Raw genomic sequence first — 18443 nt, 5'->3', positions numbered from 1 at the left:
TTAGACAACGGTGAACCTTCGAACTATGAAGAAGCGATGGCGGGCCCGGATTCCGACAAATGGCTAGAAGCCATGAAATCCGAGATAGGATCCATGTAGAAAACGAAGTATGGACTTTGACTGACTTGCCCGTTGAACGGAGAGCCATAGAAAATAAATGGATCTTTAAGAAGAAGACAGACGCAGATGGTAATGTGACCATCTATAAAGCTCGGCTTGTCGCTAAGGGTTATCGACAAGTTCAAGGGGTTGACTATGATGAGACTTTCTCACTGGTAGCGAAGCTAAAGTCCGTCCGAATCATGTTAGCAATTGCCGCATTCTACGATTATGAGATATGGCAAATGGACGTCAAAACGGCATTCCTTAATGGTTTCCTTAAGGAAGAATTGTATATGATGCAGCCGGAAGGTTTTGTCGATCCTAAATATGCTGACAAGGTGTGCAAGCTCCAACGCTCGATTTATGGGCTGGTGCAAGCATCTCGGAGTTGGAACATTCGCTTTGATGAATGATCAAAGGCGTTTGGGTTTACACAGACTTATGGAGAAGCCTGTGTTTACAAGAAAGTGAGTGGGAGCTCTGTAGCATTTCTCATACTATATGTAGATGACATACTTTGATGGGAAATGATATAGAACTCTTGGACAGCATCAAAGGCCTACTTGAATAAGAGTTTTTCAATGAAGGACCTTGGAGAAGCTGCTTATATATTAGGCATCAAGATCTATAGAGATAGATCAAGACGCCTCATAGGTCTTTCACAAAGCACATACCTTGATAAGATATTGAAGAAGTTCAATATGTATCAGTCTAAGAAGGGGTTCTTGCCTGTGTTGCAAGGTGTGAAATTGAGCTCAGCCTCAATGTCCGACCACGGCAGAAGATAGAGAAAAGATGAGTGTCGTCCCCTATGCCTCAGCCATAGGTTCTATTATGTATGCCATGCTGTGTACCAGACCTGATGTAAACCTTGCCGTAAGTTTGGTAGGAAGGTACCAAAGTAATCCCGGCAAGGAACACTGGACAGCGGTAAAGAATATCCTGAAGTACCTGAAAAGGACTTAGGAAATGTTTCTCGTCTATGGAGGTGACGAAGAGCTCGTCGTAAAGGGTTACGTCGATGCTAGCTTCGACACAGATCTAGATGACTCTAAGTCACAAACCGGATACGTGTATATTTTGAATGGTGGGGCAGTAAGCTGGTGCAGTTGCGAGCAGAGCGTCGTGGCGGGATCTACATGTGAAGCGGAGTACATGGCAGCCTCGGAGGCAGCGCATGAAGCAATTTGGGTGAAGGAGTTCATCACCGACCTAGGAGTCATACCCAATGCGCGGGGCCAATCAAACTCTTTTGTGACAACACTGGAGCTATTGCACTTGCCAAGGAGCCCAGGTTTCACAAGAAGACAAGGCACATCAAGCATCGCTTCAACTCCATTCGTGAAAATGTTCAAGATGGAGACATAGAGATTTGTAAAGTACATACGGACCTGAATGTAGCAGATCCGTTGACTAAACCTCTCCCTAGGGCAAAACATGATCAACACCAGAATTCCATGGGTGTTCGATTCATCACAATGTAACTAGATTATTGACTCTAGTGCAAGTGGGAGACTGTTGGAAATATGCCCTAGAGGCAATAATAAAAGCATTATTATTATGTTTCCTTGTTCATGATAATTGTCTTTATTCATGCTATAATTGTGTTATCCGGAAATCGTAATACATGTGTGAATAACAGACACCAGCATGTCCCTAGTGAAGCCTCTAGTTGACTAGCTCGTTGATCAACAGATAGTCATGGTTTCCTGACTATGGACATTGGATGTCATTGATAACGAGATCACATCATTAGGAGAATGATGTGATGGACAAGACCCAATCCTAAACATAGCATAAGATCGTATAGTTCGTTTGCTAGAGTTTTCCAATGTCAAGTATCTTTTCCTTAGACCATGAGATCGTGTAACTCCCGGATACCGTAGGAGTGCTTTGGGTATACCAAACGTCACAACGTAACTGGGTGACTATAAAGGTATACTACGGGTATCTCCGAAAGTGTCTGTTGGGTTGACACGGATCAAGACTGGGATTTGTCACTCCGTATGACGGAGAGGTATCACTGGGCCCACTCGGTAATGCATCATCATAATGAGCTCAAAGTGACCAAGTGTCTGGTCACGGGATCATGCATTACGGTACGAGTAAAGTGACTTGCCGGTAACGAGATTGAACGAGGTATTGGGATACCGACGATCGAATCTCGGGCAAGTAACATACCGCTTGACAAAGGGAATTGTATACGGGGTTGCTTGAATCCTCGACATCGTGGTTCATCCGATGAGATCATCGAGGAGCATGTGGGAGCCAACATGGGTATCCAGATCCCGCTGTTGGTTATTGACCGGAGAGTCGTCTCGGTCATGTCTGCATGTCTCCCGAACCCGTAGGGTCTACACACTTAAGGTTCGGTGACACTAGGGTTGTAGGGATATGTATATGCAGTAACCCGAATGTTGTTCGGAGTCCCGGATGAGATCCCGGACATCACGAGGAGTTCCGAAATGGTCCGGAGGTAAAGAAATATATATAGGAAGTGCTATTTCGGCCATCGGGACAAGTTTCGGGGTTATCGGTATTGTACCGGGACCATCGGAAGGGTCCCGGGGGTCCACCGGGTGGGGCCACCTACACCCGGGGGCCACATGGGCTGTAGGGGGTGCGCCTTGGCCTACATGGGCCAAGGGCACCAGCCCCAAGAGGCCCATGCGCCTAGGGTTCACAAAAGGGGAAGAGTCCCACTAGTGGAAGGCACCTCCTAGGTGCCTTGGGGGGGAGGGAAACCTCCCTTGGCCGCCGCCCCCCTAGGAGATTGGATCTCCTAGGGCCGGCGCCCCCCCTTGGCCCTCCTATATATAGTGGGGGAAGGAGGGCTTTTCATCCACGCCTTTGGTTGCCTCCTTCTCCCTCTCCAACACCTCCTCCTCCTCCATAGTGCTTGGCGAAGCCCTGACGGAGTACTACAGCTCCACCATCACCACGCCGTCGTGTTGCTGCTGGAGCCATCTTCCTCAACCTCTCCTTCCCCCTTGCTGGATCAAGAAGAAGGAGACGTTACGCTGACCGTACGTGTGTTGAACGCGGAGGTGCCGTCCGTTCGGTACTAGGATCTCCGGTGATTTGGATCACGTCGTGTTCGACTACCTCATCCCCGTTCTTTGAACGCTTCCGCTCGCGATCTACAAAGGTATGTAGATGCATCCGATCACTCGTTGCTAGATGAACTCATAGATGGATCTTGGTGAAACCGTAGGAAATTTTTTCTTTTCTGCAACGTTCCCCAACAGTCAAGGCCCGCGTACAGCCACATCGGGTGGTCACGGGCCTGGAGCGGTTGGATACGCCTCCGGAGGAAGACCTCCAGCAGGTCCATGCCAGTCACACCCTCACGGACGAGCTCAACCACTCGACCCGCCAACACTTTGACCTGGGCCCTTTCCTCCGGCGACACTTTCAGAGAAGCAGGCTTTTCAGCTCGATCGAGAGAGAATGAAGGAAGTCCAGTCGACTGTCCTGGGGTCGCCTGGTCTTGACAGTAGAACCAGGTTGCCTGCCAACCGCGGACCGACTCCGGGAAAGTGATGGAAGGAAAACAACTCTTCCCCCTCGCTTGGATCGCCAGACCCCCGCACAGCTGGATCACCTGCGTCCTCTCGTCACTCGACTTGGCCTTCTTGACCGATTGAGAGCGACAGGTAAAGATGTGCTTGAAGAGTCCCCAGTGGGGGCGGCAACCCAAGAAGGTCTCGCACATAGAAATGTAAGCGGCGAGGTATACGATGGAGTTGGGAGTGAAGTGATGGAGCTGCGCTCCGAAGAAGTTCAGAAAACTCCGGAAAAAGGGATGGGGCGGCAGAGAAAACCCTCGGTCGATGTGGGTGGCTAGGAGCACACACTCACCGTCACGGGGTTGAGGTTCGATCTCTCCCCCCGGAAGACATGCGGCTTGGTGGGGGATGACTCCCCCCTCGACCATGTCGTCGAGATCCTCTTGACGGAGCACCGACGGCATCCAGTCGCCCTGAATCCAACCTTTGGGCAGAGTGGTCCTAGAGGAGGATCCGCCCCGAGCCAATCTTCTTCCCTTCCCCTGCGCCGCCGCCTTCTTCGCACGCTCCAGAGCAGAGGTCTTGCCCTTCGTCATCGTCGCCGGCGAGGTCTCGCACGAGCCTGCTGCGCTAGGGCGAGAACGGAGGTGGCGGAAGGACTTGCGAAGGGAGAGAGGAAGAAGAAAGGAGGAGAAGAGAGCGCACTGCTTGGAAACCCCGAGCCGGCGATTTATAAGGGACCGCTTCCAAGTGACTGACTGGTAGGCCCAGCCTATCTAGTCAAATCCCGCAGCAGACGCGCGCGCAGTACGTGGCGAAAAAGGCGACGCGAGGATCGAGGGGCTTCCGCTTTATCGCTTCCGATTACTGCGGCCGCTCCCGTCCCGTGCTCTTCCCAAAATCCGAATCCCGCGACATCCGCGGGCCACAAAACAACTTGTCAAAATAGAAGACCCCGATCACACCGGCGCTCGGTATGTCACAAGCAAAGAAATTCACTCGACGGAAGGCCTGGAATGGATCAAGGCGACTGAAAAAGGTTGGCAACGTCATCCGTGACGATTGACCCAAAAAGAGGCGCTCACGTAGCCCGAAGAACCAGTCGGAAAGATCTCCAACTCTTTCCCCACTCTAACCTCGATCCATTCGGGGGCTAATGATGAAGACATGTACCTAGGGTGGGGACACGAACCTGACCAAAGAGTCCTACCCTAGGACATCCCTAGGAGAAGTCACCTTTCAATCGACTTAAAGGTATCCCACTCGACGGACTCGAGACACTCGACCAGAAAGCTACCACTCGACCATAAAGCCAACCACTCGACCGCCAGGAGGCCTACAGTCACTCCGCAGGCAAACGGTCAACTGTTAAGTAGTCTTTATGGTCATCATAGCACTTTATTAGGGGCGTTACCAGTAACGCCCAGCCTTAAATGTACCTTAAACCCTGCATTACTGAGGGCAGGAGGGGGCCGGCGGACTCTATATAAGCCACCCCCCTCCTCAGTATGAAGGGTTCGCACCCCTGTTATTCACGCGCCAGTAATTCAATCGACCGCCTCCGGGCACCGAGACGTAGGGCTGTTACTTCCTTCGCGAAGGGCCTGAACTCGTACATCTTGGTGTGTTTACAACTTCCCAATAGCTGAGATCTAGCCTCTCCATACTTACCCCCCTACATCACTATCAGAGTTAGAACTACGATACCCCCTGCCACCATATTCCACCTCGATCATATTGTAGCGGTGCTTAGGCGAAGCCCTGCGACGGTAGAACATCAAGATCATCACCACGCCGTCGTGCTGACGGAACTCCTCCACGACGCTTTGCTGGATCGGAGCCCGGGGATCGTCATCGAGTTGTACGTGTGCTAAGAACTCGGAGGTGCCGGAGTAACGGTGCTTGGATCGGTCGGATCGGGAAGACGTACGACTACTTCCTCTACGTTGCGTCAACGCTTCCGCAGTCGGTCTGCGTGGGTACGTAGACAACACTCTCCCCTCTCGTTGCTGTGCATCATCATGATCTTGCGTGTGCGTAGGAAATTTTTTGAAATTACTACGTTCCCCAACAAACTGCCCCACCATTCAAAATATACACGTATCCGGTTTGTGACTTGGAGTCATCCAGATCTGTGTCGAAGCTAGCATCGACGTAACCCTTTACGGCGTGCTCTTCGTCGCCTCCATAAACGAGAAACATATCCTTAGTCCTTTTCAGGTACTTCAGGATGTTCTTGACCGCTGTCTAGTGTTCCATGCCGGGATTACTTTGGTACCTTCCTACCAAACTTACGGCAAGGTTTACATCAGGTCTGGTACACAACATAGCATACATGATAGACCCCATGGCCGAGGCATAGGGGATGACACTCATCTTTTCTCTATCTTCTGCCGTGGTCGGGCATTGAGCCGTGCTCAATCTCGTACCTCGCAACATAGGCAAGAACCCCTTCTTTGATTGATCCATATTGAACTTCTTCAATATCTTGTCAAGGTACGTACTCTGTGAAAGACCAATGAGGCGTCTCGATCTATCTCTATAGATCTTGATGCCTAATATGTAAGCAACTTCTCCAAGATCCTTCATTGAAAAACACTTGTTCAAGTAGGCCTTTATGCTTTCCAAGAATTCTATATCATTTCCCATCAATAGTATGTCATCCACATACAATATGAGAAATGCTACAGAGCTCCCACTCACTTTCTTGTAAACGCAGGCTTCTCCATAAGTCTGTGTAAACCCAAACGCTTTGATCATCTCATCAAAACGAATGTTCCAACTCCGAGATGCTTGCACCAGCCCATAGATTGAGCGTTGGAGCTTGCACACCTTGCCAGCATTCTTAGGATCGACAAAACCTTCTGGCTGCATCATATACAATTCTTCCTTAAGGAAACCATTAAGGAATGTCGTTTTAACGTCCATTTCCCATATCTCATAATCATAGAATACGGCGATTTCTAACATGATTCGGACGTACTTCAGCTTTGCTACGGGTGAGAAAGTCTCATCGTAGTCAACCCCTTGAACTTGTCGATAACCCTTAGCGACAAGCCGAGCTTTATAGATGGTCACATTATCATCCGCGTCTGTCTTCTTCTTAAAGATCCATTTATTTTGTATGGCCCGCCGATCATCGATCAAGTCAGTCAAAGTCCATACTTCGTTTTCATACATGGATCCTATCTCAGATTTCATGGCTTCCAGCCATTTGTCGGAATCTGGGCCCGCCATCGCTTCTTCATAGTTCGAAGGTTCACCATTGTCTAACAACATGATTTCCAGGACAGGGTTGCCGTACCACTCTGGTGCGGAACGTGTCCTTGTGGACTTACGAAGTTCAGCAACAACTTGATCTGAAGTTTCATGATCATCATTATTAACTTCCTCTCTAGTCGGTGCAGGCACCTCAGGAACATTTTCTTGAGCTGCGCCACTCTCTGGTTCAAGAGGCAATACTTCATCAAGTTCTACTTTCCTCCCACTTACTTCTTTCGAGAGAAACTCTTTCTCTAGAAAGGATCCATTCTTGGCAACAAAGATCTTGCCTTCGAATCTGAGGTAGAAGGTATACCCAATAGTTTCTTTAGGGTATCCTATGAAGACGCATTTTTCCGATTTGGGTTCGAGCTTTTCAGGTTGAAGTTTCTTGACATAAGCATCGCATCCCCAAACTTTTAGAAATGACAGCTTAGGTTTCTTCCCAAACCATAATTCATACAGTGTCGTCTCAACGGATTGCGACGGAGCCCTATTTAAAGTGAATGCGGCAGTCTCTAAAGCATAGCCCCAAAATGACAATGGTAGATCGGTAAGAGACATCATAGATCGCACCATATCCAATAGAGTATGATTACGACGTTCGGACACACCATTACGCTGAGGTGTTCTGGGCGGCATGAGTTGTGAAACTATTCCACATTTCCTTAAGTGCGTGCCAAATTCGTGACTCAAATATTCCCCCCCACGATCTGATCGCAAGAACTTGATTTTCCTGTCACGTTGATTCTCAACCTCACTCTGAAATTCCTTGAACTTTTAAAAGGTCTCAGACTTGTGTTTCATTAGGTAGACATACCCATATCTACTCAAGTCATCAGTGAGGGTGAGAACATAACAATAGCCACCGCGAGCCTCAACACTCATTGGACCGCACACATCAGTATGTATGATTTCCAATAAGTTGGTTGCTCGCTCCATTGTTCCGGAGAACGAAGTCTTGGTCATTTTGCCCATGAGGCATGGTTCGCATGTGTCAAACGATTCATAATCAAGAGACTCCAAAAGTCCATCTGCATGGAGTTTCTTCATGCGTTTGACACCAATGTGACCAAGGCAGCAGTGCCACAAGTATGTGGGACTATCATTATCAACCTTACATCTTTTGGTATTCACACTATGAATATGTGTAACATCACGCTCGAGATTAAATAGGAATAAACCATTGACCAGCGGGGCATGACCATAAAACATATCTCTCATATAAATAGAACAACCATTATTCTCGGATTTAAATGAGTAGCCATCTCGTATTAAACGAGATCCTGATATAATGTTCATGCTCAAAGCTGGCACTAAATAACAATTATTGAGGTTTAAAACTAATCCCGTAGGTAAATGTAGAGGTAGTGTGCCGACGGCGATCACATCGACTTTGAAACCATTCCCGACGCGCATCGTCACCTCGTCCTTCGGCAGTCTCCGCTTATTCCGCAGCTCTTGTTTTGAGTTGCAAATATGAGCAACCGCACCGTTATCAAATACCCAGGAGCTACTACGAGTACTGGTAAGGTACACGTCAATAACATGTATATCACATATACCTTTGATGTTGCCGGCCTTCTTGTCCGCTAAGTACTTGAGGCAGTTCCGCTTCCAGTGACCACTTCCCTTGCAATAAAAACACTCAGTCTCGGGCTTGGGTCCATTCTTTGGCTTCTTCCCGGTAGCTTGCTTACCGGGCGCGGCAACTCCCTTGCCGTCCTTCTTGAAGTTCTTTTTACCCTTGCATTTCTTGAACTTAGTGGTTTTATTCACCATCAACACTTGATGTTCCTTTTTGATTTCCACCTCCGCTGATTTCAGCATCGAATATACCTCAGGAATGGTCTTTTCCATGCCCTGCATATTGAAGTTCATCACAAAGATCTTGTAGCTAGGCGGGAGCGACTGAAGGATTCTGTCAACGACCGCATCATCCGGGAGATTAACTCCCAGCTGAGACAAGCGGTTGTGCAACCCAGACATTTTGAGTATGTGCTCGCTGACGGAACTATTCTCCTCCATCTTACAACTGTAGAACTTGTCGGAGACTTCATATCTCTCGATCCGGGCATGAGCTTGGAAAACCATTTTCAGCTCTTAGAACATCTCATATGCTCCGTGTTGCTCAAAACGCTTCTGGAGCCCCAGTTCTAAGCTGTAAAGCATGCCGCACTGAACCAGGGAGTAATCATCAACACGGGACTGTCAAGCATTCATAACGTCTTGGTTTGCTGGGGGTGGTGCTTCACCTAGCGGTGCTTCAAGGACATATGCTTTCTTGGCAGCTATGAGGATGATCCTCAAGTTCCAGACCCAGTCCGTATAGTTGCTACCATCGTCTTTCAGCTTGGTTTTCTCTAGGAACACGTTGAAGTTGAGGACAACATTAGCGTGGGCCATTTGATCTACAAGACATATTGTAAAGATTTTAGACTAAGTTCATGATAATTAAGTTCATCTAATCAAATTATTCAATGAACTCCCAATCAGATAGACAACCCTCTAGTCATCTAAGTGATACATGATCCGATTCAACTAGGCCGTGTCCGATCATCATGTGAGACGGACTAGTCATCATCGGTGAACATCTTCATGTTGATTGTATCTTCTATACGACTCATGTTCGACCTTTCGGTCTTCCGTGTTCCGAGGCCATGTCTGTACATGCTAGACTCGTCAAGTCAACCTAAGTGTATTGCTTGTGTAAATCTGGCTTACACCCGTTGTATGCGAACGTTAGAACCTATCACACCTGATCATCACGTGGTGCTTCAGAACAACGGCCCTTAGCAATGGTGCATAGTTAGGGGGAACACTTTCTTGAAATTATTGTGAGGGATCATCTTATTTACTACTGTCGTTCTAAGCAAATAAGAAGCAAAAACATGATAAACATCACATGCAATCAAATAGTGACATGATATGGCCAATATCATTTTGCTCCTTTTGATCTCCATCTTCGGGGCGCCATGATCATCATCGTCACCGGCATGACACCATGATCTCCATCATTGTGTCTTCATGAAGTTGTCTCGTCATCTATTACTTCTACTACTATGGCTAACGGTTTAGCAATAAAGTAAAGTAATTACATGACGTTTATGTTGACACGCATGTCATAAATAAATTAAGACAACTCCTATGGCTCCTGCCGGTTGTCATACTCATCGACATGCAAGTTGTGATTCCTATTACAAGAACATGATCAATCTCATACATCACATATATCATTCATCACATCCTTTTGGCATATCACATCACATGGCACATGCTGCAAAAACAAGTTAGACGTCCTCTAATTGTTGTTGCAAGTTTTTACGTGGCTGCCATAGGTTTCTAGTAAGAACTTTTCTTACCTACGCCAAAAACACAACGTGATATGTCAATTTCTATTTACCCTTCATAAGGACCCTTTTCATCGAATCCGATCCGACTAAAGTGGGAGAGACAGACACCCGCCAGCCACCTTATACAACTAGTGCATGTCAGTCGGTGGAACCAGTCTCACGTAAGCGTACATGTAAGGTCGGTCCGGGCCGCTTCATCCCACGATGCCGCCGAATCAAGATAAGACTAGTAACGGCAAGTAAATTGACAACATCAACGCCCACAACAACTTGTATTCTACTCGTGCATAGAAACTATGCATAGACCTAGCTCATGATGCCACTGTTGGGGAACGTAGCAGAATTTTAAAACTTTCTACGCATCACCAAGATAAATCTATGGAGTCATCTAGCAACGAGGGAAAGGGGAGTGCATCTACATACCCTTGTAGATCGCGAGCGGAAGCGTTCAAGAGAACGGGGTTGATGGAGTCGTACTCGTCGTGATCCAAATCACCGATGACCATGTGCCGAACGGACGGCACCTCCGCGTTCAACACACGTACGGTTGGGAAGACGTCTCCTCCTTCTTGATCCAGCAAGGGGAAGGAGAGGTTGATGGAGATCCAGTAGCACGACGGCGTGGTGGTGGAAGCAGCGGTGATCTCGGCAGGGCTTCGCCAAGCTCCGACAAGAGAGAGAGAGGTGTTACGAGGGGAGAGGGAGGGGCTAGGGACTTGGTGCGGCTGCCCTCCCTTCCCCCACTATATATAGGGCCCCTAGGGGGGGCGCCGGCCCTAGGAGATGGGATCTCCAAGGGGGGCGGCGGCCAAGGGGAACTTGCCCCCCACCCCTAGGGTTTCCACCCCTAGGCGCAGGGGGAGGCCCATGGGGGGCGCACCAGCCCACCAGGGGCTGGTTCCCCTCCCACTTCAGCCCATGGGGCCCGCCAGGATAGGTGGCCCCACCCGGTGGACCCTCGGGACCCTTCCGGTGGTCCCGGTACAATACCGATTACCCCCGAAACCTTCCCGATGGCCGAAACTGGACTTCCTATATATAAATCTTCACCTCCGGACCATTCCGGAACTCCTCGTGACGTCCGGGATCTCATCCGGGACTCCGAATAACTTTTGGGTTACCGCATACTAATATCTCTACAACCCTAGAGTCACCGAACCTTAAGTGTGTAGACCCTACGGGTTCGGGAGACATGCAGACATGACTGAGACGACTCTACGGTCAATAACCAACAACGGGATCTGGATACCATGTTGTCTCCCACATGTTCCACGATGATCTCATCGGATGAACCATGATGTCAAGGATTCAATCAATCCCGTATTCAATTCCCTTTGTCAATCGGTACGTTACTTGCCCGAGATTCGATCGTCGGTATCCCAATACCTTGTTCAATCTCGTTACCGGCAAGTCACTTTACTCGTTCCGTAACACATCATCCCGTGACCAACTATTTAGTCACACTGAGCTCATTATGATGATGCATTACCGAGTGGGCCCAGAGATACCTCTCCGTCATACGGAGTGACAAATCCCAGTCTCGATTCATGCCAACCCAATAGACACTTTCGGAGATACCTGTAGTGTACCTTTATAGCCACCCAGTTACGTTGTGACGTTTGGCACACCCAAAGCACTCCTACGGTATCCGGGAGTTGCACAATCTCATGGTCTAAGGAAATGATACTTGACACTTAGAAAAGCTCTAGCAAACGAACTACACGATCTTGTGCTATGCTTAGGATTGGGTCTTGTCCATCACATCATTCTCCTAATAATGTGATCCCGTTATCAATGGCATCCAATGTCCATGGTCAGGAAACCGTAACCATCTATTGATCAACGAGCTAGTCAACTAGAGTCTTACTAGGGACATGTTGTGGTCTATATATTCACACATGTATTACGATTTTCGGATAACACAATTATAGCATGAACAATAGACAATTATCATGGACAAGGAAATATAATAATAACCATTTTATTATTGCCTCTAGGGCATATTTCCAACACGACCAGGGCAGGTTGCGCACCCCCTCCCCTTGAGTCCGAATAGGACAAGGAAGGGGGGGGGCGCCCCTCCTTGCCTTTCCCCTCTCCCAATCCTTCCTTCCCCCTTCTAGTGGGACTAGGAAAGGGGAGTCCTACTCCCACTAGGAGGAGGACTCCTCTTGGCGTGCCCTCCTAGGGCCGGCCGGCCTCCCTCTTGCTCCTTTATATACGGGGGCAGGGGGCACCCCATGGACACACAAGTTGATCATTGATCTTTTAGCCGTGTGCGGTGCCCCCTCCACGATAATCCACCTCGGTCATATCGTAGCGGTGCTTAGGCGAAGCCCTGCATCGGTAGCTTCATCAACACCGTCATCACGCCTTCGTGCTGACGAAACTCTCCCTCGAAGCTCTACTGGATCGTGAGTTCATGGGACGTCACCGAGCTGAACGTGTGCAGATCGCGGAGGTGCCGTACGTTCGGCACTAGGATCGGTCGATCGTGAAGACGTACGACTACATCAACCGCGCTGACATAACGCTTCCGCTTACGGTCTACAAGGGTACGTGGACGACACTCTCCCCTCTCGTTGCTATGCATCACCATGATCTTGCGTGTGCGTAGGATTTTTTTTGAAATTACTGTGTTCCCCAACTGTGTTCCATGTGACGACACGTTCCTCAACAGTGCCTTTCCGGTGAAACCGACTTTGTGGAGGCTTTTACTCCAAGTTTCGACCCCAAGGCTCAACATATAAATAGAGGGGTAGGGCTAGCACCCAAGACACATCAAGAAACACCAAGCCGTGTGCCGGCAACCCCGTCCCCTCTAGTTTATCCTCCGTCATAGTTTTCGCAGCGCTTAGGCGAAGCCCTGCGAAGATTGTTCTTGTTCTTCACCAACACCGTCACCATGCCATCATGCTGCCGGAACTCATCTACTACTTCGCCCCTCTTGCTGGATCGAGAAGGCGAGGACATCATCGAGCTGAACGTGTGCTGAACGCGGAGGTGCCGTACGTTCGATACTTGATCGGGACGGATCGTGAAGGTGTACGACTACATCAACCGCGTTGATAAACGCTTCCGCTTTCGGTCTACGAGGGTATGTAGACATACTCTCCCCTCTTGTTGCTATGCATCTCCTAGATAGACCTTGCGTGATCGTAGGAATATTTTTGAAATACTACGTTCCCCAACAGTGGCATCCGAGCCAGGTCTATGCGTAGATGTTATATGCACGAGTAGAACACAAAGGAGTTGTGGGCGTGGGTATATACATATTGCTTGCCGTCACTAGTTGATTCTTCATTCGGCGGTATTGTTGGATGAGGCGGCTCAGACCGACATTATGCGTACGCTTACGCGAGACTGGTTCTACCGACGTGCTTCGCACACAGGTGGCTAGTGTGTGTCTTTTTCTCCAACTTTAGTTGAATCAGATTCAATGAACAAGGTTCTTTCTGAAGATCAAAAAGCAATCACTATACCGTGTTGTGGTTTTTGATGCGTAGGTAAGAACGGTTCTTGCTCAGCCCGTAGCAGCCACGTAAAACTTGCAACAACAAAGTAGAGGACGTCTAATGTGTTTTTGCATGGCATGTTGTGATGTGATATGGTCAAGACATGATGAGATATGAATTATTGTATGAGATGATCATGTTTTGTTAAAGTTATCGGCAACTGGCAGGAGCCTTATGGTTGTCTCTTTATTGCATAAGATTCAAGAGCCATATAATTACTTTACTTTATCGCTATGCGATAGAAATAGTTGCAAAAGCAATAGTTGGTGAGACGACCATGTGACGACACGTTGATAGAGATCAAGAGATGGAGATCATGGTGTCATGCCGATGATGATAGAGATCATGACGGTGTTTTGGAGATGGAGATCAAAGGCACAAGATGATGATGGCCATATCATGTCACATATTTTGATTGCATGTGATGTTTATCCTTTATGTATCTTATTTTGCTTAGTTCGGCGGTAGCATTATAAGATGATCTCTCACTAAATTTCAAGGTATAAGTGTTCTCCCTGAGTATGCACCGTTGCGATAGTTCGTCGTGCCGAGACACCACGTGATGATCGGGTGTGATAAGCTCTACGTTCACATACAACGGGTGCAAGCCAGTTTTGCACACACGGAATACTCGGGTTAAAATTGACGAGCCTAGCATATGCAGATATGGCCTAGGAACACTGGAGACTGAAAGGTCGAGCGTGAATCATATAGTAGATATGATCAACATAGTGATGTTCACCATTGAAAACTACTCCATCTCACGTGATGATCGGACATGGTTTAGTTGATTTGAATCACGTGATCATTTAGATGACTAGAGGGATGTCTATCTAAGTGGGAGTTCTTAAGTAATATGATTAATTGAACTTTAATTTATCATGAACTTAGTCCTGATAGTATTTGCATATCTATGTTGTAGATCAATTTCTCGCATATAGCTTCCCTGTTTTATTTATGATACGTTCCTAGAGAAAACTATGTTGAAAGATGTTAGTAGCAATGATGCGGACTAGCTCCGTGATCTGAGGATTATCCTCATTACCGCACAGAAGAATTATGTCTTTGATGCACCGCTAGATGACAGACCTATTGCAGGAGCAGATGCAGACGTTATGAACGTTTGGCAAAGCTCGGTATGATGACCACTTGATAGTTTAGTGCACCATGCTTTATGGCTTAGAATCAGGACTTCAAGAAATGTTTTGAATGCCACAGAGCATAAAGATGTTCCAAGAGTTGAAATTGGTATTTCATACTCATGCCCATGTCAAGAGGTATAAGACCTCTGACAGTACTTTGCCTACAAGATGGAGGAGAATAGCTCAACCAGTGAGCATGTGTCAGATTGTCTGGGTACTACAATTGTTTGAATCAAGTGGGAGTTAATCTTCCAGATAAGATAGTAATTGAGAAAAGTTCTCTAGTCACTATCACCAAGTTACTAGAACTTCGTGATGAACTATAATATGCAAGGGATGATGAAAAACAATTCCCGAGCTCTTCGCGATGCTGAAATCGGCGAAGGTAGAAATCAAGAAAAGCATCAAGTGTTGATGGTTGACAAGATCGCTAGTTTCAAGTAAAAGGGCAAGGGAAAGAAAGGAAACTTCAAGAAGAATGGCAAGCAAGTTGCCACTCCCATGAAGAAGCCCAAAGCTAGACCCAAGCCTGAAACTAAGTGCTTCTACTGCAAAGGAAATGATCACTGAAAGCGGAACTGCCCTAAATACTTGGAGGATAAGAAGGATGGCAAAGTGAACAAAAGTATATATTATATACATGTTATTGATGTGCACTTTACTAGTGTTCATAGTAACCCCTAGGTATTTTATACCGATTCAGTTGCTATGATTAGCAACTCGAAACAAGAGTTACAAAATGAACAGAGACTAGTTGAGGGAAAAGTGACGATGTGTGTTGGAAGAGATTCCAAGGTTGATAAGATCACCATCGCACACCCCCTTTACCTTCGGGATTAGTGTTGAACCTAAAATAAATGTTATTTGGTGTTTGCGTTGAGCATAAATATGATTGGATCATGTTTATTGCAATACGGTTATTCATTTAAGTCAAAGAATAATTGTTGTTTTATTTACATGAATAAAGCCTTCTATGGTCATACACTCAATATAAATGGTTTATTGAATCTCGATCGTACTAATACACATATTCATAATATTGAAGCCAAAAGATGCAAAGTTAATAATGATAGTGCAACTTATATATGGCACTGTCGTTTAGGTCATATTGGTGTAAAGCGCATGAAGAAACTCCATGTTGATGGACTTTTGGAATCACTTGATACTTGCGAACCATGCCTCATGGGCAAGATGACTAAGACTCCGTTCTTCGGAAAAATGGAGCGAGCAACAGACTTGTTGGAAATAATACATACTGATGTGTGCGGTCCAGTGAGTGTTGAGGCTCACGGCGGGAATCGTTATTTTCTGACCTTCACAGATGATTTGAACAGATATGAGTATATCTACTTAATGAAACATAAGTCTGAAACATTTGAAAAGTTCAAAGAATTTCAGTGTGAAGTGGAAAATCATCATAACAAGAATATAAAGTTTCTACGATCTGATCACAGAGGCGAATATTTGAGTTACGAGTTTGGTCTTCATTTGAAACAATGTGGAATAGTTTCGCAACTCACGCCACCTGGAACACCACAGCATAATGGTGTGTCCGAATGTCGTAATCGTACTTTATTGGATATGGTGCGATCTATGGTGTCTCTTACCGATTTACCACTATCGTTTTCGGGTTATGCATTACAGACAGATGCATTCATGTTAAATAGGGCACCATCTAAATCCATTGAGACGACACCGTATGAACTATGGTTTGGCAAGAAACCTAAGCAGTCGTTTCTTAAAGTTTGGGGTTGTGATGCTTATGAGAAAAAGTTTCAAACTAATAAGCTCGAACCCAAATCGGAGAAATGTGTCTTCATAGGATACCCAAAAGAGACAGTTGGGTACACCTTCTATCACAGATCCAAAGGCAAGATATTTGTTCCTAAGAATGGATCATTTCTAGAGAAGGAGTTTCTCTCGAAAGAAGTAAGTGGGAGGAAAGTAGAACTTGATGAGGTAACTGTACTTGCTCCCTTATTGGAAAGTAGTTCATCACAGAAATCAGCTCTAGTGATTCCTACACCAGTAAGTGAGGAAGCTAATGATGATGATCATGAAACTTCTGATCAAGTTACTACCGAACCTCGTAGATCAACCAGAGTACGATCCATACCAGAGTGGTACGGTAATCCTGTTCTGGAAATTATGTTACTAGACCATGATGAACCTACGAACTATGAGGAAGCGATGATGAGCCCAGATTCCACAAAATGGCTTGAGGCCATGAAATCTGAGATGGGATCCATGTGTGAGAACAAAGTATGGACTTTGATTGACTTGCCCGATGATCGGTGAGTCATTGAGAATAGATGGATCTTCAAGAGGAAGACGGACGCTGATAGTAGTGTTACTATCTACAAAGCTCGAATTGTTGCAAAATGTTTTCGACAAGTTCAAGGTGTTGACTACGATGAGATTTTCTCACTCGTAGCGATGCTTAAAAGTCTGTCCGAATCATGTTAGCAGTTGCCGCATTTTATGAAATCTGGCAAATGGATGTCAAAACTGCATTCCTTAATGGATTTCTTAAAGAAGAGTTGTATATGATGCAACCAGAAGGTTTTGCCGATCCTAAAAGGTGCTAACAAAGTGAGCAAGCTCCAGCGATCCATCTATGGACTGGTGCAAGCATCTCGGAGTTGGAATATATACTTTGATAAAGTGATCAAAACATATGGTTTTATACAGACTTGCGGTGAAGCCTGTATTTACAAGAAAGTGAGTGGGAGCACTACAGCATTTCTGATAAGTGTATGTGAATGACATATTGTTGATCGGAAATAATGTAGAATTTTTCTAGAAGGCATAAAGGAGTGTTTGAAAGGAGTTTTTCATAGAAAGACCTCGGTGAAGCTACTTACATATTGAGCATCAAGATCTATGGAGATAGATCAAGACGCTTGATATATTTTCAATGAGTACATACGTTGAGAAGATTTTGAAGTAGTTTAAAATGGAACAGTCAAAGAAGGAGTTCTTGCCTTGCAAGGTGTGAAGTTGAGTAAAGACTCAAAACCCGACCACGGCAGAAAATAGAAAGAGAATGAAAAGTCATTCCCTATGCCTCAGTCATAGTTTTATAAAGTATGCCATGCTATGTACCAGACCTATTGTATACCCTACCCTGAGTTTGGCAAAGGAGTACAATAGTGATCTAGGAGTAGATCACTGGACAGCGGTCAAAATTATCCTTAGAATACTAAGGAAATATTTCTCGGTTATGGAGGTGATAAAGAGTTCATCGTAAAGAGTTACGTCGATGCAAGTTTTGACACCGATCTGGATGACTCTAAGTCACAATCTGGATACATATTGAAAGTGGGAGCAATTATCTAGAGCATTGTAGACATAGAAATCTGCAAAATACATAAGGATCTGAATGTGGTGGACCCGTTGACTAAACTTCTCTCACAAGCAAAACATGATCACACCTTAGTACTCTTTGGGTGTTAATGACATGGTGATGTGAACTAGATTATTGGCTCTAGTAAAACCTTTTGGGTATTAGTCACATGACGATGTGAACTAATCACATGGTGATGTGAACTATTAGTGTTA

The sequence above is a fragment of the Triticum urartu genome, chromosome 4 (genome assembly GCF_003073215.2).
Source record: "Triticum urartu cultivar G1812 chromosome 4, Tu2.1, whole genome shotgun sequence".
Lineage (NCBI taxonomy): Eukaryota > Viridiplantae > Streptophyta > Magnoliopsida > Poales > Poaceae > Triticum > Triticum urartu.
This window is presented reverse-complemented; position numbering follows the sequence as displayed.